The sequence below is a fragment of the Anomaloglossus baeobatrachus genome, chromosome 10 (assembly GCF_048569485.1).
Source record: "Anomaloglossus baeobatrachus isolate aAnoBae1 chromosome 10, aAnoBae1.hap1, whole genome shotgun sequence".
NCBI classification, from domain to species: domain Eukaryota; kingdom Metazoa; phylum Chordata; class Amphibia; order Anura; family Aromobatidae; genus Anomaloglossus; species Anomaloglossus baeobatrachus.
In genome coordinates, this window is record NC_134362.1 from 13,877,448 (window position 1) to 13,902,070 (window position 24,623).

Here is a 24,623-nt window from a genome sequence, read left to right on the forward strand (position 1 = left end):
TAGTTGTTGCTGTCCCGCTGTGAAGCACAGATCGCTGTGTGTGACAGCGACACAGCAACAACTAAATGTGCAGGCAGCAGGAGCCGGCTTCTGCGGAGGCTGGTAACCAATGTAAACATCGGGTAACCAAGAAGCCCTGTCCTTGGTTACCCAATATTTACCTTTGTTACCAGCCTCCGCCGCTCTCACTGTCAGTGCCGGCTCCTGCTCTGTGCACATGTAGCTGCAGGACACATCGGGTTAATTAACCCGATGTGTGCTGTAGCTAGGAGAGCAAGGAGCCAGCGCTAAGCAGTGTGCGCGGCTCCTGCTCTGTGCACATGTAGCTGCAGCACACATCGGGTAATTAACCCGATGTGTGCTGTACTAGGAGAGCAGGGAGCCAGCGCTCAGTGTGCGCTGCTCCCTGCTCTCTGCACGTGTAGCTCCGTGCGCTGGTAACCAAGGTAAATATCAGGTTGGTTACCCGATATTTACCTTAGTTACCAAGCGCAGCATCTTCCATGCGGCGCTGGGGGCTGGTCACTGGTGAGCTCACCAGCAACTCGTGTAGCGACGCTCCAGTGATCCCTGCCAGGTCAGGTTGCTGGTGGGATCGCTGGAGCGTCGCAGTGTGACATCTCACCAGCAACCTCCTAGCAACTTACCAGCGATCCCTATCGTTGTTGGGATCGCTGGTAAGTTGCTTAGTGTGACTGGACCTTAAATCTCCATCTTCCTCCCCTCTCCATCTTTCTCCTCTCCATCTTCCTCCTCTCCATCCTTCTATTATCCCCTCTCTTTCCTAGTCTTCATCTTTCTCCTCTCCATTATCCCCTCTCCTTTATCACCTCTCCTTCCTCTTCTCCATCTTTTTCCTCCTCTCCATCCTTCTCTCCATTATCCCCTCTCCTTCCTATTCTCCATCCTTCTCTCTATTATCCCCTCTCTTTCCTAGTCTCCATCTTCCTCCCCTCTCCATCTTCCTCCTCTCCATCCTTCTCTCTATTATCCCCTCTCTTTCCTAGTCTCCATCTTCCTCCCCTCTCCATCTTCCTCCTCTCCATCCTTCTCTCTATTATCCCCTCTCTTTCCTAGTCTCCATCTTCCTCCCCTCTCCATCCTTCCTAGTCTCCATCTTCTTCCCCTCTCCATCCTTCTCTCCATTATCCCCTCTCCTTCCTATTCTCCATCTTCCTCCTCTCCATCCTTCTATTATCCCCTCTTTCCTAGTCTCCATCTTCCTCCCCTCTCCATCTTTCTCCTCTCCATCCTTCTCTCTATTTTATCCCCTCTCTTTCCTATTCTCCATCTTCCTCCTCTCCATCCTTCTATTATCCCCTCTCTTTCCTATTCTCCATCTTCCTCCTCTCCATCCTTCTATTATCCCCTCTCCTTCCTATTCTCCATCTTCCTCCTCTCCATCCTTCTATTATCCCCTCTTTCCTAGTCTCCATCTTCCTCCCCTCTCCATCTTTCTCCTCTCCATCCTTCTCTCCATTATCCCCTCTCCTTCCTATCTTTCTTCTCTCCATCCTTCTCTCCATCTTCCTCCTCTCCATCCTTCTCTCTATTTTATCCCCTCTCTTTCCTATTCTCCATCTTCCTCCTCTCCATCCTTCTATTATCCTCTCTTTCCTAGTCTCCATCTTCCTCCCCTCTCCATCTTTCTCCTCTCCATCCTTCTCTCCATTATCCCCTCTCCATCTTCCTCCTCTCCATCCTTCTCTCCATTATCCCCTCTCCATCTTCCTCCTCTCCATCCTTCTCTCCATTATCCCCCTCCATCTTCCTCCTCTCCATCCTTCTCTCTATTATCCCCTCTCTTTCCTAGTCTCCATCTTTCTCTCCATTATCCCCTCTCCTTCCTATCCTTCTTCTCTCCATTATCCCCTCTCCTTCCTAGTCTCCATCTTCTTCCCCTCTCCATCCTTCTCTCCATTATCCCCCTCCATCTTCCTCCTCTCCATCCTTCTCTCCATTATCCCCTCTCCTTCCTAGTCTCCATCTTCCTCCTCTCCATCCTTCTATTATCCTCTCTTTCCTAGTCTCCATCTTCTTCCCCTCTCCATCTTTCTCCTCTACATCCTTCTCTCCATTATCCCCTCTCCATCTTCCTCCTCTCCATCCTTCTCTCCATTATCCCCTCTCCATCTTCCTCCTCTCCATCCTTCTCTCCATTATCCCCTCTCCATCTTCCTCCTCTCCATCCTTCTCTCTATTATCCCCTCTCTTTCCTAGTCTCCATCTTTCTCTCCATTATCCCCTCTCCATCTTTCTCCTCTCCATCCTTCTCTCCATTATCCCCTCTCCATCTTCCTCCTCTCCATCCTTCTCTCTATTATCCCCTCTCTTTCCTAGTCTCCATCTTTCTCTCCATTATCCCCTCTCCATCTTTCTCCTCTCCATCCTTCTCTCCATTATCCCCTCTCCATCTTCCTCCTCTCCATCCTTCTCTCCATTATCCCCCTCCATCTTCCTCCTCTCCATCCTTCTCTCTATTATCCCCTCTCTTTCCTAGTCTCCATCTTTCTCTCCATTATCCCCTCTCCTTCCTATCCTTCTTCTCTCCATTATCCCCTCTCCTTCCTAGTCTCCATCTTCTTCCCCTCTCCATCTTTCTCCTCTCCATCCTTCTCTCCATTATCCCCCTCCATCTTCCTCCTCTCCATCCTTCTCTCTATTATCCCCTCTCTTTCCTAGTCTCCATCTTTCTCTCCATTATCCCCTCTCCTTCCTATCCTTCTTCTCTCCATTATCCCCTCTCCTTCCTATCCTTCTTCTCTCCATTATCCCCTCTCCTTCCTAGTCTCCATCTTCTTCCCCTCTCCATCTTCCTCCTCTCCATCCTTCTCTCCATTATCCCCTCTCCATCTTCCTCCTCTCCATCCTTCTCTCTATTATCCCCTCTCTTTCCTAGTCTCCATCTTTCTCTCCATTATCCCCTCTCCTTCCTATCCTTCTTCTCTCCATTATCCCCTCTCCTTCCTATCCTCCTTCTCTCTATTATCCCCTCGCTTTCCTAGTCTCCATCTTCCTCCCCTCTCCATCTTTCTCCTCTCCATCCTTCTCTCCATTATCCCCTCTCCATCTTTCTCCTCTCCATCCTTCTCTCCATTATCCCCTCTCCATCTTTCTCCTCTCCATCCTTCTCTCCATTATCCCCTCTCCTTCCTATCCTCCTTCTCTCTATTATCCCCTCGCTTTCCTAGTCTCCATCTTCCTCCCCTCTCCATCTTTCTCCTCTCCATCCTTCTCTCCATTATCCCCTCTCCATCTTCCTCCTCTCCATCCTTCTCTCCATTATCCCCTCTCCTTCCTATCCTCCTTCTCTCTATTATCCCCTCGCTTTCCTAGTCTCCATCTTCCTCCCCTCTCCATCTTTCTCCTCTCCATCCTTCTCTCCATTATCCCCTCTCCATCTTTCTCCTCTCCATCCTTCTCTCCATTATCCCCTCTCCTTCCTATCCTCCTTCTCTCTATTATCCCCTCGCTTTCCTAGTCTCCATCTTCCTCCCCTCTCCATCTTTCTCCTCTCCATCCTTCTCTCCATTATCCCCTCTCCATCTTCCTCCTCTCCATCCTTCTCTCCATTATCCCCTCTCCTTCCTATCCTCCTTCTCTCTATTATCCCCTCGCTTTCCTAGTCTCCATCTTCCTCCCCTCTCCATCTTTCTCCTCTCCATCTTTCTCTCCATTATCCCCTCTCCATCTTCCTCCTCTCCATCCTTCTCTCCATTATCCCCTCTCCTTCCTATCCTCCTTCTCTCTATTATCCCCTCGCTTTCCTAGTCTCCATCTTCCTCCCCTCTCCATCTTTCTCCTCTCCATCCTTCTCTCCATTATCCCCTCTCCATCTTTCTCCTCTCCATCCTTCTCTCCATTATCCCCTCTCTTTCCTATCCTTCTCTCCATCCTTCTCTCTCTTCTTCCTCCTCTCACTTCTCTTGACTTTACTTTTTCCCTCACTTTACATCCGGGTTTTTCTCCCTAGGCAATGGGAGCCGCATCACAACCCGTTCCTTAGGCAAAGTGAAATAAATTCGCCGCACCGACAAACGTCAAATAGTCCGCTGTTGTATTCGCTCCTCGCTGTCTCCCCGTCACTCTGACACTGTGCCTTTCCTCACCGATTAGGGGGTTTTCCTTACCGGGGAACATTCCGGTGAACTTATTGACTGTATTGGAGGGCTGGGGAGGTGATCTTCTTCCAATCACTCCCCCCCTCTCTTCTCTCTCCCTCCGCTTCGCCGGCCGCTTTTTTTTTTTTCCTTCTACGTCACAGCGCGCGCCGCCGTCACCCCTCCCTGCCTCGCTGATAGGACCCCGCGGGGACGCGCATGGTAGTGGAGAGGAGAGTGCGGCGGAGGGATCCGGCTCCGGGTGCACTGCGGTTCGGGGAGGGAGAGAGTTCTTCTTCTTCTTTGGCCATCACTTTCTCTTTATTTATTTATTTGCCCTGACGGGGGGCACTTATCTCCCCCGGCCCCCGGCTTTGTTCCGGTCCCTCTTCTTCCGGCTTGTACTCTTCCCCTCACTGACTTCCCCCCCTCTCCCTATACTGGGGGGTCGTATTTGCCCCCAGCCTGTGGTGGGCCGGGGGGGCGCTGTGAGGAAAGATGTGGCGGTGACAGCCCGGGCTTCTCTCCCATGAAAGAAGAGGAGAAGAAAGAAACGAGAAGAGGAGGAGGAGAGGGGAGCGGCCCCCACCCCGGAGCGGGGTCCTCCTGCAGCAGGTGTGGGCCGGTGAGGGGGCGGCGTGGCCGCGAGTGGGGGCTCAGGCCCGGGTGGGGGAGGGGAGCGCGAGCGGCCGGTGGTGGGCACAACTTGTGAGCGGCGCGACACTTCGCGAGTGGGAGCCGCGGATTGAGCGGAACTTCTGCCCGTGACCTGCTCCGTCCCCCGCGCCGTCCCCGCCGCGTCCTCGCCACAACTTTACACAGCTCAGGGTCCCGCACACCGACGCTTTCTCTGCGGGGGTTTTGTACTATTATTTTTTTAATTATTTATTGTATTTTTTTTTTATTTTTTTTTTTGTGGGACGAGTCATCGGTGTGAGGGACAGCATTCACTGTAAAGTACAAAAACCCCGAAAAAATAGAAAAATATTAATATCCTGCGCACATTGCGGCTTTGTGATATAATACTATTTATTATTATTATTAATTATTATTATTAATAATAATATTGTATTTTTTTGTGGGACGAGTCATCAGTGTGAGGGACAGCATTCACTGTAAAGTACAAAAACCCGAAAAAATAGAAAAATATATATATCCTGCGCACATTGCGGCTTTGTGATATAATACTATTTATTATTATTATTAATTATTATTATTAATAATAATATTGTATTTTTTTGTGGGACGAGTCATCAGTGTGAGGGACAGCATTCACTGTAAAGTACAAAAACCCCGAAAAAATAGAAAAATATATATATCCTGTGCACATTGCGGCTTTGTGATATAATACTATTTATTATTATTAATTATTATTATTAATAATAATATTGTATTTTTTTGTGGGACGAGTCATCAGTGTGAGGGACAGCATTCACTGTAAAGTACAAAAACCCCGAAAAAATAGAAAAATATATCTATCCTGTACACATTGCGGCTTTGTGATTATAATACTATTTATTTATTATTATTATTTTTTTTTTTGTGGGACAAGTCATCGGTGTGAGTGACACCATTCAATTTAAAGTATTAAAAACCCGGAAAAAATAGAAAAATATATATATATCCTGTGCACATCGCTGCTTTGTGATTTAATATTACTATTTATTATTTTTTATTATCATTATTAATAATAATATTGTATTTTTTTTGTGGGACGAGTCATCGGTGTGAGCGACAGCATTCACTGTAAAGTACAAAAAAACGGAAAAAATAGAAAAAAATATATATATAATATCCCGTCCACAATGCGACTTTGTGATTTAATAATGCAGTGAAACCTCGGTTTACGAGTAACTTGGTGTGCGAGTATTTCGCTATACGAGCAAAGCTTGCTGTAGATTTGTAACTCCGTTTACAAGCAATCTTTGCTGTACAAGCAAGTACCGCACACACTTCCGGTTCCGTACTTTCACCGCGCTCTGACCCGCTCTTGCAGTCCGCACAAACACACATGCACACACACATATTATGCTCACCTTACCTTCCGTTCCCTCATCGGCCTCCTGGTTCTTGTAGTCCGCAGGTACAGGATGTGTATCGGGTAACCATCAAGACAATGGAGGAACTTCCGCTGTGAGCGCTTCTCAAAGGCAGCGCGCTGACCAATCAGAGGCAACCGGCTCATGCCTTTGACGTCAGTGCGCTGGCCAATCAGAGGCAAGCAGCTCCTGCGTATGACGTTGACGCTGACAGCGGAAGCTCCTGCATCGTCGCGATGGTTACCGGATACACATACCTATGGACTACAAGAACCAGGAGGCCGGCGAGGGAACGGAGGGTAAGGTGAGCATAATATGTGTGTGTGTGTGTTTATGCGTGTTTGTGTGGTGTGGAATGGCACAATAGGGGACATTGCACAAGCTGTGGAACAAATTGTCTGACCTTCCATTATTTCCTATGGGAAATTTTGCTTTGCTAGACGAGTAACTTGGTTTACAAGCACACTCCCAGAACGGATTGTTCTCGTAAACCAAGGTTCTTCGCTATTATTATTATTATTTATTATTATTATTGTATTTTTTTTTTGTGGTACGAGTCGTCACTTTGAGCGACACTATTCACGTTAAAGTACTAAAAAACAAAATAGAAAAATATATATATATTTTCCGTCCACATCACAATTTTGTGTTATATTATTCTTTATTATTATTATTAATTATTATTCTTATTTATTGTATTTTTTTGTGGGACAAGTCTTTGCTTTGTGCGGCACCATTCACTTTAAAGTACTTAACAAAACAAGAATGGAAAAACATATATCCCATCCACCACTTTATTTATTTATCATTATTATTATTATTTATTGTATTTTTTTTCCAAACGAGTCGTCGATTTGATCAAAACCATTCACTTTAAAGCACTTAGGCTACTTTCACACATCCAGTTTGAGCAGTGCGGCTCAATCCGGCTGTAAAACCTATGCAACGGATGCGGCGAAAACACCGCATCCTTTGCATAAGTTTTTACATGCGGCCGGTCCGTTTTTTTCCGGTTGCGGCATGCTACTGAGCATGCGCAGTGGAAGAAACCGCATGCGGCGGCCGGATGCGTTTTTTTCTGCATCGCGCCGCGTCCATAGGCATGCATTGAAAATGCGCCGCAGCGGGCGGATGCGGTTTTTTTTGCCGGAGCAAAAAACGTTGCAGGCAACGTTCAATCCGGCCGCGGCATCGGCTAAATCTGCCGCATGCGGCAAAAACCGGACCGAACGCAAGCCCATGCGGCACAATACGGCACTAATGTAAGTCTATGCAAAAAAAAACCGCAACCGGCGGCAAAAAAAACGGTTGCGGTTTTTCTGCAGAGTGCCGTATTGTGCCGCAGAGCAAAAACCGGATGTGTGAAAGTAGCCTTAATGGGAAAAAAAACTAACCGCTATTTTCGATTATTTTTTTGGGGTGCAGCACAATTTTCTGAGATAAGTAACTTTTTTTTTCCCTCCGGTGTCGGAGCGGCGCAAGCACTCATTTTCTTCTATAGCGAGCGGTCGTTTTTACCATTATACTATCCTAGGGTAAATACGAGGGATTGATCCCCTTTTGTTGCATATTTTTGGGGGATGGGGTGTTTTTTTTTTTTTCTTTAAACATAAGAGTTAAATCTTGAGATCGTACTTTTGTAGACGTCCCGATACCATATGCGCTTTTTTTTTCTTAGGGTAGAAGAGTAATTTAAACTTTATTTTTTTAAATAAACTATATTTTTAGCTATATATATAAATATTAATACCATATACTGCAATGCTAATAGGCTTCATAGGAGCACAAAGATGGCGGTGATCAGAGGCCTCCTGTTGCCATGGCGATCCATCATTAGTCCACTATCCATGCAGTTGCCTTAGGAAACGGGCTAGTTTGCACTCCGCCCACTGACAGTCATGTGATGCAGCAGTCTAGCGATAACTGTGCCTTGGTTATGGCGCTTTATGACTACTAAGGGGAACGGCGCAGCTTCAGGCAGTCACCCTTCGTGTCTGCGTCTCACTTTCCCATGCAGCGTATGCTTAATAGGAGCGACGGACGCCACGTTGGCCGCACCTGTCATGGTGCAAGTACTTGTTGACCACCCTTAACAGGATTGTATGTGGTATAAAAAGCAAAGGTAAAGAGTAGAAAGTACATTAAATTAATAAAAAAAACACCGTCTGGGGGTCCTCGGCCTTTGCCAATCGTCGGCCATTAAAGAGTTGTCTGTGGGGTTTCTGTTACTGCTTTTAAGACCACGATGGGCCCATTTGTAAAGACAATATTCTAGTGGACAAACCCCTTTAATAGTTGACTGTACTGAAGTCAGTGCAGTGATTGGCTGCAGCGGTCAGGTGGATATTCAGCACACGATCGCAGGAACAAAGTAATCAGGATCCGTGAGGGAGTTACCTGTGAGTATTGGTTATTTTCTTTTTTTAATGCATTTCCTCCTCTTAGCTCATTTTTTTTTATCTATCCCATTTTATACAAAAACATATCGAAAACTGACCTAAGTGGAGCCTACAGAGAAACTTCTGAAATTATAATAGTAAAAAACAAACCAAGCAATCCCTGGCTCATCACTAACTTTGCTGTCTTTGTTATGACCGGTTTATGTCATGTATGATCTGTGACCAAAAGTCTATCCTGTTTAGATTTTTGGCTTTAGTTGTGTTATGGACCGGTCACGGGTCTCATGAGAAGGTAACTGCTTCCCATGCACCGATGAGGCTGTGGAGATTGGGTCTGGAGACCTGCGGCCGGTCCTCACATTGACTGTTCATGGACCATGAGGCGCTGACATATACACTGGCCGCACGGTCACATTCTGCAGTTTGATACTTTAAACTTCATGATGTGCCACCAACTGTACTGTATAGACTGAGGCTAAGGCTGGGGTCACACGAGCGTATAGCATCCGATGTGAGAGGCTAATGACACTTTTCTCAATCACTTCTGTGAGTGTGACCTTGTGTCACCCATTGGGATCTGATTCCCTCACATGTGATATCCGCGCACAGGTAGGAAGATGGTGAGATTCATTTCTCCATCTCCTCCATTGTCTCTCCGTATATCAGACTGGAAGTCATCCCAGTGCAGTCCGATGCTTCACGCGCACCATAGACTTGTCATCTGGGACTCGCTGCCGATCACATTTATTTTTTCAGTCCAATTAGACCTGAGGAAAAACTTGCAGATCTGATCTGCATTACTGAATAATATTGGGCCAAATACAATTTTTTCTTCTTTTTTTTTTCTTTCTCAGATTGCACTTCTCAGCTTCATACACTTGTGTGACCCTGGCCAAAAGCAAACTTCAGTGTGCATGGGCTGTTAAAGTGTGCAATGTTTGATCAGGAGATCTCATTGTTTACGGCAGGATCTGCTGACAATCTGTAGGCAGATCCATCACTTCAGCTTTTTTTTTTAGTCCAGTCAGCTATTGTTTTTTTTTTTTTTCTTCTTTTTTGTCTTTTGGTAAGTTTTTACCCCTCCATGTGTGTCAATAGGATTAGGGGTTCAGCAACTCCCAGTAAATAACTTTCATCCTGCAGTTAAACCTCTGGAGTAATTCTGTACATGTGACAAACTTTCTTTTTGTCCCTCTTGAAACAGGTAATGTGAACCTGAGGCCGGGCAACTCTTGTTTGAGTTAAAGAAAAATATTGTCTGCATTGGTCCTGAAAAATCCATTTGTTTAAATTGGAGGTACATGGGCTCCCTACACCTCTGCACTTCAGGGGCATGTGCCTCATAGCGCGGAGTTGCAGCCCATTGTTTATTTAGTGCAAAAAAATTGTGTGTGTAATTACCATATTTTTCAGATTATAAGACGCACTTTTCCTCCCAAAAATTTGGGAGGATAATGAGGGGTGCGTCTTACAATCCGAATATAGCTTACTGGGGGGGAAGCTGTCTGTGTGGGGACCGGGTGTGTGTGGGCGGCCAGGTGACTGTGGCAGCGTGCGGGCGGCCAGGTGACTGTGGCAGCGTGCGGGCGGCCAGGTGCCTGTGGCTGCGTGCGGGCGGCCGGGTGCCTGTGGCTGCGTGCAGCGGCCGGGTGCCTGTGGCTGCGTGCAGGCGGCCGGGTGCCTGTGGTTGCGTGCGGGCGGCCGGGTGCCTGTCGGTGCCGACTGCCTCTCTGTGCAGGTGGGCGGGCGGCCTCCTGGCTGCCACTCTGTGCGTGCGGGTGGGTGGCTGTGCGGACTGCAGTGGCTGTGCGGCAGGTGTCCCAGTGTGTCCGCGGTCCCAGTTTCAAATGATGGCGCCGAGAGTCAGTGCGTGTGCAGATGGAGCTCTTGGATGAGAGCTCCATCTATGCCTGCGCCGTTCCGGGAGTCAGCGCGGGCGCAGATGGAGCCCTTGGATGAGAGTCTACGCATGCGCCGCTCCAGGCGCCATCATTTGAACCGGAACCGCGGACAGACTGGAACACTCACCGCACCGGCCTGCTCCACTACTGACCCGGAGCTGCTGCTGCCACTACTGACCAGGAGCCGCTGCTGCCACTACTGAACCGGAGCCGCTGCTGCCGCCATTGACCTGCCGCCGCTGATGCCACTGACCCGGCGCCGCTGACCCGCCGCGGCTGCCAGCACAACCTCTGCCTCCTGTGACCCCGCTTCACCACCACTGCTGTCCCCCTCCAGTAAAACAGCACCGGAGCATAAGACAGACCCCATTTTTATTTTTTTTTACCTTTTTTCATCTCTAAATTTGGGGTGCGTCTTTTAATCCGGTGCGTCTTATAAAACAAAATATACGGTGTATGTATATATATATATATATATATATATATATATATATATATCTCTATCAAAGTTCATGACAAAGCTGCGTGGTTGCTGCTCCATGTCTGTGCTTAGTTACGTCTACTTGATAAGGTTTATTTCCAATTGTTTATTTTTGTTGTTGCAGTTTTCAAACATTGAAATGGCATAAAAATGTATTTGCACCCTTGTAAACCGCTAATTAAGGATACAGTAGCAATACACCCACCTTGCATTACTTACTGATGTTTTCTTATTTTACTGTTATATTTGCTGTTTGATGTTATATTATTATCATGACATCCACCACTTGCTGTGCTGTAATTAATTTTGTGATGCAGAACCAATTTGTAAACCTCTGGTCATCCCGTCTTTTAGCGTCCTAAATATTGTAGGAAAGTAGATAAACCGCGCTAAGGTTCATACAGCTGGAAAATCCCCACACTACATTACTGCGATGTACGTCAGACTTGCAGTTGTGTCTTTAGTAAGTTTATAAGTGCCGCACAGAGGCCATGTAAAGTTGTGCACCTTTTGGTTAAGTTCACTCTGAGTATCTAGTGTGTTTTTTTTGTTGTTTTTTTTTTCCCCTGCTGTGTAAAAATTGCAGCGTACTACAGTTCCTGCAAAGTGTATGGGATTTCTGTAAAGGTCATGCCCACTGTTTTGTTTTTTTTTTGGCGTATGTGCACAAGTAGCAAGTTGCGTGCAGAAAATACAGCGGCAAGTCTCATGTACATGATCATTAAAATCTCAGCAGAAATTGACATACGTGTGTGGAGTTTTAAAATACTCTGCAGGTTAATTTTGTCTTTGGCTATTCATTGTGAATGGCTTTTAGCCATGCAAAGTGTACAATGTATGTGAAATACACATAAAAATCTGCATGTAACACATACATTGTGAACATATGATGGGCTCACACACAAGCTGGTGACTGCGCCACAACCTTTTAAACTACCGTGGCAAAAAAATCTGAAAAATTAATTACATTTTCCAAATATGTTGTGAGCATTTACAAAAACTTTGTTAGTCGTATATGCAATCCTATTAATTGGTATAGGTGTTTTAAAACACACAGATTGTGCGGATCAGACATTATTATTTTTGGATTTAATGTAATTTTGCATAGTAATAGCTGCGTAGCTGTAAACTGTGGGAGTTTACGTAATGATGGAATCAGTGGTCCCTTAAGGCCCATGGCGTGGTACGGTAGATCCGGGCCTGGTACAGTGGTATCTGTAGTCTGTAGTGCTGTGTATTATGGATGCTGTGCATGGCACCGCTGTAAGACCAGATTTCTTTGCTTGGGCTATGATTGTCTAAAATAATATTTGAGTTCAATCCTTATACATTGATCTGTGTAGTTTTGTGGCAATGAAAAGTTCCTAACTGGTATTTTGCAGAACACGGACCTGTTGAGAAGATGCACTCCATAGACGTTGGTGGAAATTAGCAGAAAGTGTTGTAAAACGTCTCATGTGGAGGATATTCTGACGCCAGGTTGTTGGTGCAGCAATTTACAAATAGGCAGAGTGAATATATTTGTATGGCTCGGGCAATATCCTGATGGTAGACGCCTTTTAATAGCAATTTGCACATCTTTTTTATTTTAGGTCTTCCCTATACCCTCTATAGCGTTAGTAAATACATGTAAAATCTGTGCATTTTTTGATAGTGGTGTGGTGTTTTTTTTTCTTGCAGCTTTTTATGTTGTTTGTTTTCCTCTTTTAAATGTTAAGCACATATATAATGCCAGAGCATGCCGCCTTGAAAAGAAAAAAGAAAGCCACTGCAGCCGTACCTTCTATTTCCAGAAGTGCGTTTCTCAATGCTCGTCCTGGTAACTGATAGGTGTGAAATGATCAGCGAGTATCAGTTTTGAACACCGCTTGTTGCTTTCTTGTCTCTGGTTGCTGACTGGCTTGCGTGGATTGTACGGTAAAATTTACATTCCCCAATGTCACCATGTTTAGGATGATGGGCTTTGGAAACCCAATATGGATGAGAAAATGTGGCTTTACGATCATGTGAGTTAGACCTTAAGTTCAGTGATTTTTTACTTAAAGGGGTTGTCCACTACTTTGATAGGTCATCAATGTCTGATCAGCTGGGGTCTGACACGCCGCACCCCCACCGATCAGCTGTTCTCCGTCCCGGCCGTGGCAGCAGGCGGGCGGAAATACTCCGTTCCGGAGCTGCTCCGTCTTCTGATAGCGGCCACAGCCGGGTACTGCACATCCGCCTCCTATTGATTAGAATGGGAGGCGGATGTGCAATACCCTGCAATGGCTGCTATCAGAAGACGGAGCAGCGCCGGAACTGAGCATTTCCCCGGCCACCTGCTGCCGGGACCAAAATTGACTGATCGGCGGGGGTGCGGCGTGTCAGACGCCAGCCAATCAGACATTGATGACCTATCCTAAGCATAGGACATCAATGTCAAAGTAACGGACAACCCCTTTAAGGAAAAATAACTTAATGGCAAAACTTATCCTATAAGTTTTAATCACAGAGCATACATGGACTGTACAGTGGTGCCATCCGTCTGTTGTCCCCAATTTTCACAGGCCCATAGACCTGTATTGGAAATTTTGATTTGTGATATGGATCACTAACTGATATGTCAACATAATTTTTTTGCGGGTACACGTTCTGCAAAATAAACCCCCAAACCGCTGACATGTGAACAGTTAGGGTATGTGGGTATATGGGCGGCACGGTGGCTCAGTGGTTAGCACTGCAGTCTTGCAGCGCTGGGGTCCTGGGTTCAAATCCCACCAAGGACACTATCTGCAAGGAGTTTGTATGTTCTCCCCGTGTTTGCGTGGGTTTCCTCCGGGTACTCCGGTTTCCTCCCACACTCCAAAGACATACAGATAGGGACTCTAGATTGTGAGCCCCAATGGGGACAGTGTTGCCAATGTATGTAAAGTGCTATGGAATTAATAGCGCTATATAAATGAATAAAATTATTATTATTATTATTATGTGCGCACGTTGCTTTTTACCTGCTTTTTACCTGCTTTTTTGCTGCTTTTTCTTCTGCGCTGTTTAATGCCAAAATGGATGTGTTCTTCTATTCAAGCAAAGTCTATGGGAATTTGGGTTTCTTGTTCACACTATGTTGTTCAAAATGCTGCCTTTTTGTGGCAGAACTTCGGTCAAAAACTCAGCTTTGCAGTGCAAAACCCAAATGGCAAAAACAATTGACATGTTGCTTCTTTGAAAAGCTGAGTTTTTGACCAAAGTTCTGCCACAAAAAGGCAGCATTTTGAACAACATAGTGTGAACAAGAAACCCAAATTCCCATAGACTTTGCTTGAATAGAAGAACACATCCATTTTGGCATTAAACAGCGCAGAAGAAAAAGCAGCAAAAAAGCAGGTAAAAAGCAGGTAAAAAGCAACGTGCGCACATACCCTTAAATAGAACACATACTCAATATAATCTATCTGTGAAAATCTGATGTCTGAATGCGGCCTCGGGCTGAAGTTACTTGCATACCTCTGTGGTGTAGCTGTTTCGGTTTTATGCAGAATTCATTGAGGACAAGGTGCAGATCTGCGTTTTTGCTTTTTGCATTGCAAAAGGAAAAATCTGTCTTTGTATTCACTGCAAAATTGATATGCTGCTAATTTCAGTGTGAATGCAATGTTGTGTAATTTTTTTTCATTTCTAGCACTGAATTTTTGTAAGTTTGTAGTTTGTTGTGTATTTATCCTGTGGCAAAGTATCCTTACATTTTAAGAAACGCCTGGATCTGTATTCCAGGTATTGCAAGTAAGGCACTACAATGTCTATGGTCCCAGCATTGGATGTCTGTGTGTGGCCCCAGCTTTGGACGTCTGTCTGTATGTCTGTGGCCCTCAGCTGAGCACCACATCTACTGTGAACTATGAGTGATTTCAAGGGAACCAATCACCAGGATTTTCGTATGTTTTAGGTTTTGAAATCCAAAAAAGTAAACTTTATAAAATGAGCAGCTTGTTCAGTGACAATTGCACTGGAGCAGATCATATATTCCTAGTTATCCCCTCCCTCTGTTTGAATTAGCAAAAGTATTATACAAACTATTCACTTTGTCTGTGGAAGGACCTGTGTGAGGTCATACCCATGTGACCTGGTATCCAGCTTTGTTGGCTGAGACCCCGCCCCTTCTGGTCACATGGGTATGACCTCACCACAGGTCCTGCTAGACAAAGGGAATCGTTGGAATTAGCATAAGCATTATACAAATAGGGGGAGGGGATAACTATGAATATATTATCTGCTCCAGTGCAACTGTCACTCAACAAGCAGCTCATTTTATAAAGTTTACTTTTTTGGATTTCAAAACCTAAACATCCGAGCTGACCACTACAGGTCTGTATAGAATCAGCCCGATAGTGCCAGTATAGCACTGGCTTTAGCTTATATACGAAAATCTTGGTGATTGGTTCCCTTTAAGTTAAACCAAGACCAGATTTTTTTCTATAGACCTTTGGTCAGGTGTGCAGTGAAGGCTTGTGTGGACCATCTGCACCTTCTTCTAATGTGCAATCATTCAGAAATGACGCAAGCAGTGGTTGCTGAGTGGAAAATGAAACAGGCCTCTAACGGAGTGGATGCACAGTCTCCCATGGGTCTTGTATTTGGGCACTCAGAGCAGCCCTATGATCAGGACCTCTGTGCTGCTAAGTTCACGTGCAGGACTTTGTCTACAATCTGCTCCTTTTATTTTGTTTTGTGTCCTCTCTTTGATACATTTTTGCTGTGGCGTTTCAGAGAAATCCCAGTGTGAAGAAACAGTCAGAGACTGCAGGTTTGGACCGGACTCCAGCCAGCATCGCTTGTTGATTGACAAATCTCTCCCCTTGCGTGTACATTTATATACCCATTGAGTTCATTGCTGACCATCGGTCTCCAGTTGAGTTTTGCACCTGTAAATATTTGTGCATTAGCTGAGATATTGCAGCATTCACAGTGCCAAGTAATATTGCTGATTTATATTCAACTGTCCAGTTATCTGCATTTAGTTGGCTTTGGTGAATTTATATGCCAGCCCAGGATATTGTGCTCAAAACTGTTTTTGGGCTTCATTGAGACCTGTAACGTCCCTGGAATAGAGAAAAAAAATGTTGCACTTTGTGTAACTATAGTAACAGAGATGAGCGGACCCATGGATGTTCGCGTTCGGCTACACTTTAGTTAAAAACTCAGTTCGGAACCTGGACTTGACCTCGAACCCAATATAAGTAAGTGGAGGCCCGAACTTGTATACTGTAAAATGGTCGTAGAAAGGGCTATGGTGCTGCAAAAAGAAGAAAAATGGGGGCATTTGTCCTGCAAACAAATATGGATAGGGAATAAAACAAAACCAAAACGTGACCTCCTGCCTAGTTTTGATAACCAGCGCAGGTAAAGCAGACAGCTGGGAGCTGCAACCCTCAGCTGTCAACTTTACCTTGGCTGGTTCTCAAAACTAGATGGGATCCCAAACCGTATTTTACAATTATTTTAAAAAATTAAATATGTTGTGGAGTCCCCCTTATTTTTGATAACCAGCCAAGGTAAAGCAGGCAGCTGATGGCCTTTATTTTCAGGCCGGGAAGGCCTATGGTTATTTGGTATTTCCCAGCCTAAAAATAGCAGCCCGCAGCCACCTCAGAAGCGGTGCATCCATTAGATGCGCCAATTCTGGTGCTCTTCCCGGTTGCCCTGCTACAGTGGCATTCGGGGAAATACTTTTGGGGGTTGATATCAGCTATTCAATAAACTATTTTTTTTTCCTTTTGTGTGTGGATTTCTTTTTTTTTCCTTTTTTTTTATGATTCACAGCAGCATACCTTGATCTTCCCCAAGCAATAAAGCTTGCTGATTGGCTGCACTGCAGTCTTTCAAGAAACTTTATTAACATACCAACAGTACCTAAACTCTGAACTCAGACACAGACTCTTAAAAAGTCCGTGTTCGAGTCCAAGACCCGGACACCCGGTGTTTGGTACAAATCCCGTACTTTACATTTTGGGTTTGTAAAGTAATTAATACATTTTCAGTCATTACTGCAGCGCTACAGGATTCGGATTCAGAAAACACCAAAACTTACTCCGCACAAAGAGCAGCCAATGAGATTACTTGTTTCGTTTTCCAGTCAGGGCAAATTGAAAGAGGAGACCTGATTGGCTACGCGGAGCTGTGCCGCCAGTTTTTATACGAGGCCCAGTGTCCATCCCGGTGTGGATACAACCTCATTCACGCTTGTGTATTCCGACTCCGTGCCCGTCTTTTCTTTTTCTAATGTAAAAGGAATGATCCAGGCTATCAGGGGCTTTGTGTAGATGTGAATGTGCACGTTTATTGCGTCTGCCCGGTAAATTGCTTGTAATCAATGGAGCGCTCTCCCCCAGCTTCGGATGATCACCACTATCCTACAACATGTGAGTTTGCATTGTGATGTGGCATAAGGTCACATCATGTGTGATATATCACTCCCACCTGCTCAGAGGTCTGTGAGGACCAATGAAGAGCGGATCCCGAAAAGCCGTGATCAGACAACCAAACTGGGGGGCTCCAGCGCGTCAGTCACCGGCTGGCGGAAAAGTGACCAGTGCTGCAATTAGGGAGTAAAGTCACCTTCAAACCATTGCTTTAAACAAATATATATATTGTGCAATGGGGAAAGGTTGCTTTAGTATTTTTATTATTTTTTGTCAATAAGGGAACGTTAAAGTTGGGACAATGCCACAGCTCAGTTATCGCCTGAAGAGTTTTTCACCAGAAATGGTCATTCGGCAATAAATGTGCACCTACATTCTCCCGCTCCCTCCCGTCCCCCCCTTTCAAATCAAGTATTGATTAGCAACTTGCCGGCCTTCCTGCTATAATTGATTTGTGTAATTGACACACATGAAGTGGCTTCGAGGACCTTCTTTTTCTTCACTCTGATGTTCTTTTATAAGGTTGCAAAATGCTAAGAATTGACAAATTCACTTGTATCCAGCGCGTGATTCAGCCATTGATGACCTGTGCGCAGCCTCGTCTTGCTGACGTGTCTCCCTTTTCCTTTCGTCTCTGCTTTGGTCTCGGATTGTAGTTGATTTTTTTTTTCAGCAATCACAGCTGCCATTCTCACACCAAGGCATGTGCTTGATGCTGTCTCCACCCCCGTGCACTTTACAGGGGCTTGTAGAGGACACGTGTGCTGAGTCGAATAACTGCTCTATTTTATTTTCGGGCTTTGTTTCATAGCGGCCTTCCCACTTTTGTGTGTCTGTGAAATAACATAGCCATGGTTTGCAGTGGAAGCAGGAAACCTGCTGTTATGTGGATACCCTTTACAGGAAACATTAAGTGATGTTAACGTGTAGATAGAAGTAATCTGCTGCCGAGATTCTGCAATCATCTGTTTTCCAGCAATGAGTCAGTGGCTCGGTATTCTTAGGCCAGGCGTGTGAGCTGTACTTGTAGTTGAAATGCTCGGGAACGTTTGCTTTGAGTTTGCTTTGATTTCTCAGGCCTAGTACAACTCCCAGACAACTTCAGCCTATGAGCTTTGTATCGGCAGCAGCGTGGTGCAAACACTACAGTCCATCTGGTGCGGCCAGAGCTTTCAGGGGGACAGGTGGCAGAGAGGCCCGGCCACATAGCTTGTTATTTACTTACTTGCATGGAAATAAATGTGTTTCAGGGCTGGGAGTGGCTGCAGGGGCTTTGTGTTATCCATGTTTTATCTGTGTAGTGTCGTACATATGCTGGAGCATGTGTAGAGCGATGTCGGCACGCCAGGCGGCTGTACAGGACGTTCTGTTATGTTAGCACATTTGCTAGACCGAGGCTGTTTTGCTGTAATGCTATTTTCCTCCCTTCTTTCAGATGAGTGTATTAATCACTTGTGCTTTTTCCTTTGATTGTAGGAGGCTACGGACCCCCTCATTTTTTTTTTTTTTTACTCTTTTAAGTTTGCTACGATGACTGGGAACGCTTCACTTTTTGAGAGTTTGTTATCATTACTTATTATTCTTTGTGAAAATCAGGTATCGACTTAAATAGAATGTAAATGTAGAATATATATGATCCAATATACATCAAACCTTAGCATTAGGGTGGCCGTGTATTGGTGACTGTTAGGACTTAACCGTGAGTTTGATGACTTGGGAAATACGTAACACAGGCGAAAAGTCTTGTACTAATGGTTTATGCTGAGCGCCGTGTACCCCATGCATTTTTTTTCCTATATTAGGCTATGTGCGCACTAGAAAATGACTTTTTCTTAAAGAAAAACTGGACCCTGTGAAAGAATCCGCATGCGGTTTTGACGTCTGTTGGTGCGGATTTGCAGTGGTTTTGCTGCAGGTTGGTCCTTGCGTTTTTTTTACCAATAATGGCAAAACCTGCAGGTACCTGCAGAAAAGAAGTGACATGCACATTAATTCCGCAGCGGAAATTCTGCTGGTAAATCCGCTGGTATAAAAAAAACGCAGTGTGCGCACAGCTTTTTTTTAATCCCCATAGATTTTGCTGGAGAAGAACTGCAGAAATATTATACATACATTTTCTGCAGAGAAATCCGCAGCGTGCGCACATGGCCCTACTGTCTAATCTGATCTAACTAGGATATATGGCCGGAATATAGGTACAAAAATGCATAACAACAAAAGGGTTTATATATTGTAATGTTCACTGTTCTTATGACTCTAGTTTTTTTACTTGCTTTCATTGTGTATATCATATCTAGATATTCTGCACATATACACTCTAGTGCATATATGAACTTGTGTTTTTTGCTGCTTAAATTATTTGATCGTCAAGGTGTTCAGTAACTAATCAACGTGAGATTAATACCACAGGGATATTGCCCACCATGAATATTGTACGTTGCTCTTCCAGTAGATAACTGCATATTATTAGCACTAATATTCGCTTTTAGGGGTCATGTGGAATGCAAAGTATGATAATTGTGGAGTGTGTCTCCATTAAGCGGTGTTCTGTAAGGTCTTATGTAATTTCAATTAACTCGAGTCTGTTTATTTAATCAGAAGTTGGTTAGTTGTAGATAATATTCAGGATGGTTTCATTGCAGCACATCTAAAGCATAGTGTCAGATCATTCACTTTCTTAAAGGCGAATGTTGCGTTCCTGGTCTGATTTTTGGTGTGTGTGTTGTTTTTTTTTTTTTTTTTATAATCTGCTTTGGGTGTGTTGTGCGGTCAGAAAGTATATCAAGAAGTACTCTATCACTGTAGAGCCTAAATGGAGGAAATTGATTGCTTGGTTACACTATTTACATGTATAATATTTTTAGTGTTTTGGTGGGAGGGGGGATGTTTGGGTGGCCTATTAAATTTGCATCCCATCCCTAGGTGTTCTCAACCTTCAGCTCTCACATTGTTGCTACACTACATCCCCAGCTTGGGAGGGAGTGTTGGGAGTTGTACAATACTTTCACAACAGCTGGCGTGCAGCAAGTTACGGACTCCTGCTCGAGAATATCATTCTTTTTTTTTTTTTTCTTTTTTCACACGAAGTAGAAAAAGTTGGCTTTTTTTAATTATTTTATTTTTACATGCAGTGGCATTTTTAAGGTACCATTTAGGCTATGTGCCCACGCTGCGGATTTACCGCGGATTTTGCCGCGGATTTGCCGCGGATTAGCCGAAAATCTGCAGCAGCGGCACTTCCAAGCCATTTCAATGGCATTTCTTCGGCGCTCCATTGGGAGACCCAGACGATTGGGTGTATAGCTACTGCCTCCGGAGGCCACACAAAGCATTACACTAAAAAGTGTAAGGCCCCTCCCCTTCTGGCTATACACCCCCCGTGGGATCACGGGCTGCTCAGTTTTCAAGCTTTGTGCGAAGGAGGTCAGACATCCACGCATAGCTCCACTGTTTAGTCAGCAGTAGCTGCTGACTATATCGGATGGAAGAAAAGAGGGCCCATGCTAAAGGGCCCCAAGCATGCTCCCTTCTCACCCCACTCTTGTTGGCGGTGTTTGTTAAGGTTGAGGTACCCATTGCGGGTACGGAGGCTGGAGCCCACATGCTGTTTTCCTTCCCCATCCCCCTGAGGGCTCTGGCGAAGTGGGATCTTACCGGCCTCCAGGCTCTGAGGCCGGGCTCCATCCACAGACCCGGAGATCCTGCTGGATACGGAGCTGGGTACCGTCAGGGACAAGGCCCTGCAACATTCAGGTACTCTGTGTCCCCGTACAGACAGGCACAGACACACTCCAGCGTTGCTGGGTGTTCTAGTGCGCCGGGGACAGTAGCGCTGCGCGCTTGGGTTATACTCACTGCAGCTTAGCTGAGTGAGTTTATGTGTGGGGAACTACCGCGCCGGCCGCCCCCGGAGACTGCGGCGCGGCTGAGACTTGTGGTGCGCCGGGGACTTCGCGCCGACCGTGCTTTTATGACGGCAGCGCTTATAAATCTAGTCCCCGGCTTCTGCGGCCTAGTTACGTTTCGTTCCCGCCCCCAGCCCTGTCAGTCAGGGAAGGGGAGAGACGCTGTACAATAGTCAGCGCCGAGGGCTGGAGTCTTATTTACATACTCCAGCCCTCTCACTGGGCACAGTGGGACGCCAGTTTCCCGCTCTTTGTCTGCAGCACGCCCACGGCCCGCCCCTCTTCACAGGACGCCGGCAGCCATTCCTGCACGCAGTCTGAGCTGGAGAACGGACATAGCCCTGGGAGACCCAGACGGGATTCTGGCGACCACACACCCGCTGTTAAGCGGGCGGTAAGCAGCACCTAGGTGCTGACCCCACTAGTGCCACAGTGTTGTTTTGTGTACTTTTGTCTGTACCTATATTTTGCACTGTACGGTCGCTTCTTGGCTTATACCCCTATATTGCTCTGAGGAGACAACAGCATGTCATCCGCAAAAAGCAAGGGTGCCAAGGCACAGGCTTTCTATGCTGCCTGTACCGCATGTGGGCCTGATCTACCGGCAGGTTCCACTGACCCCCATTGTGTGCAATGTTCGGTCCCTGTGCCACTTCGTCAGCCGGAGTCTATGCTAGTAGTGGCCCAGGCAGAGACGCCTGTGAACCCTGCCCCGGTGACGGGGACAGAGTTTGCAGTTTTTGCTGATAAGATGTCTGTGACTATGACAAAAATTCTAGAAACCTTGCAGTCCAGGCCGGTCACTCAGACCATGGGCACTGCTGATTCAATGTTCCCCGGTCCCCCTCAGTTGGAACTAATCCGTGCTCCAAGGGGGTCCCAGGCATCACAGGCTGAAGGCTCTGACTCGGACGACAGTCCCAGGCAGCCTAAGCGAGCTCGCTGGGAGAGACCCTCGGCGTCATCACGCTGGTCAGGGTCTCAGCGAGAGGATTCTCTGTATGATGAGACAGAGCTAGGTGATCAGGAGTCTAATCCTGAGACTGCTCTCAACCTGGATACCCCTGATGGTGACGCCATGGTGAATGACCTTATAGCGGCCATCAATAGACTGTTGGATATTTCTCCTCCAGCGGAGGAGGCAGCAGCACAGCAGGAGAAATTCCATTTCAGGTATCCCAAACGTAAATTGAGTACTTTTCTGGACCACGCTGACTTCAGAGAGGCAGTCCAGAAACACCATGCTTATCCAGATAAGCGTTTCTCCAAACGTCTTAAGGATACACGTTATCCCTTTCCCCCTGACGTGGTCAAACGCTGGACCCAGTGTCCAAAGGTGGACCCCCCAATCTCCAGGCTTGCGGCTAGATCCATAGTTGCAGTGGAAGATGGGGCTTCACTTAAAGATGCCAATGACAGACAGATGGACCTTTGGTTGAAATCTGTCTATGAAGCTATCGGCGCGTCGTTTGCTCCAGCATTCGCAGCCGTGTGGGCACTCCAAGCTATTTCAGCTGGTCTGGCGCAGGTGGACTCTGTCATACGTCCATCAGTGCCGCAAGTGGCGTCCTTGACCTCGCAAATGTCTGCGTTTGCGACTTACGCTATCAATGCGGTCTTGGACTCTACCAGCCGTACGTCAATGGCGTCCGCCAACTCTGTGGTTTTACGCAGAGCCTTATGGTTAAAGGAATGGAAAGCAGATTCTGCTTCCAAAAAATGCTTAACCAGTTTGCCATTATCTCAAGACAGACTGTTTGGTGAGCAATTGGCTGAAATCATTAAACAGTCCAAGGGTAAGGACTCTTCCTTACCCCAGCCCAGATCAAGCAAACCTCAACAGTGGAGGGGACAGTCGAGGTTTCGGTCCTTTCGAGGTTCGGGCAGGGCCCAATTCTCCTCGTCCAAAAGGACTCAGAAGGAGCAGAGGAGCTCAGATTCCTGGCGGACTCACTCACGCCCAAAGAAAGCAGCCGGAGGAACCGCTTCCAAGCCGGCTGCCTCATGACTTTCGGCCTCCTCTCTCCGCATCCTCGGTCGGTGGCAGGCTCTCCCGCTTTTGCGGCATTTGGCGGCCACAGGTCAAAGACCGGTGGGTAACAGACATTTTGTCTCACGGGTACCGGATAGAGTTCAGTTCTCGTCCTCCGCCTCGGTTCTTCAGAACTTCCCCACATCCCGACCGAGCCGATGCTCTTCTGCAAGCGGTGTGCTCTCTAAGGGCAGAAGGAGTGGTGATCCCTGTTCCTCTTCAGGAACGAGGTCAAGGTTTTTACTCCAATCTGTTTGTGGTGCCAAAAAAGGACGGCTCTTTCCGTCCTGTTCTGGACCTAAAACTGCTCAACAAGCACGTGAAAACCAGGCGGTTCCGGATGGAATCTCTCCGCTCCGTCATTGCCTCGATGTCTCAAGGAGATTTCCTAGCATCAATAGACATCAAGGATGCTTATCTCCACGTGCCGATTGCGCCAGAGCACCAGCGTTTTCTACGCTTCGTTATAGGAGACGAACACCTTCAGTTCGTAGCCCTGCCATTTGGTCTGGCGACAGCCCCACGGGTTTTCACCAAGGTCATGGCAGCAGTGGTAGCAGTCTTGCACTCTCAGGGACACTCGGTGATCCCTTACTTGGACGATCTACTTGTCAAGGCACCCTCTCAAGAGGCATGTCAACACAGCCTGAACGTTGCGCTGGAGACTCTCCAGACTTTCGGGTGGATCATCAACTTTTCAAAGTCAAATCTGTCACCGACCCAATCACTAACATATCTTGGCATGGAGTTTCATACTCTCTCAGCGATAGTGAAGCTTCCGATGGACAAGCAGCGTTCACTACAGACAGGGGTGCACTCTCTCCTTCAAGGCCAGTCGCACCCCTTAAGACGCCTCATGCACTTCCTGGGGAAGATGGTGGCAGCAATGGAGGCAGTCCCGTTTGCGCAGTTTCATCTGCGCCCACTTCAATGGGACATTCTCCGCCAATGGGACGGGAAGTCGACGTCCTTAGACAGGAAAGTCTCCCTTTCCCAGACGGCCAAGGACTCTCTTCAATGGTGGCTTCTTCCCACCTCATTATCACAAGGAAGGTCCTTCCTACCCCCATCCTGGGCGGTGGTCACGACAGACGCGAGTCTGTCAGGGTGGGGAGCAGTTTTTCTCCACCACAGGGCTCAGGGTACGTGGACTCAGCAGGAGTCCACCCTTCAGATCAATGTTCTGGAAATCAGGGCAGTGTATCTTGCCCTACAAGCCTTCCAGCAGTGGCTGGAAGGAAAGCAGATCCGAATTCAGTCGGACAACTCCACAGCGGTGGCATACATCAACCACCAAGGCAGGACACGCAGTCGGCAAGCCTTCCAGGAAGTCCGGCGGATTCTGATGTGGGTGGAAGCCACGGCCTCCAC

At 46.5% G+C, this 24,623-nt stretch overlaps 1 protein-coding gene across 5 annotated transcripts in view; it reads left to right on the forward strand.

Moving 5' to 3' along the window:
* Positions 1-4,333: 4,333 nt before the first annotated feature.
* Positions 4,334-24,623, forward strand: part of PHF21A (PHD finger protein 21A) — a 193,377-nt gene continuing 173,087 nt past the window's right edge. For all 5 annotated transcript variants that reach the window (XM_075326484.1, XM_075326479.1, XM_075326482.1 and 2 more), the window contains exon 1: positions 4,334-4,715. The gene's annotated coding sequence lies outside the window, so the exon portion shown is untranslated. The remainder of the gene's footprint in view (positions 4,716-24,623) is intronic.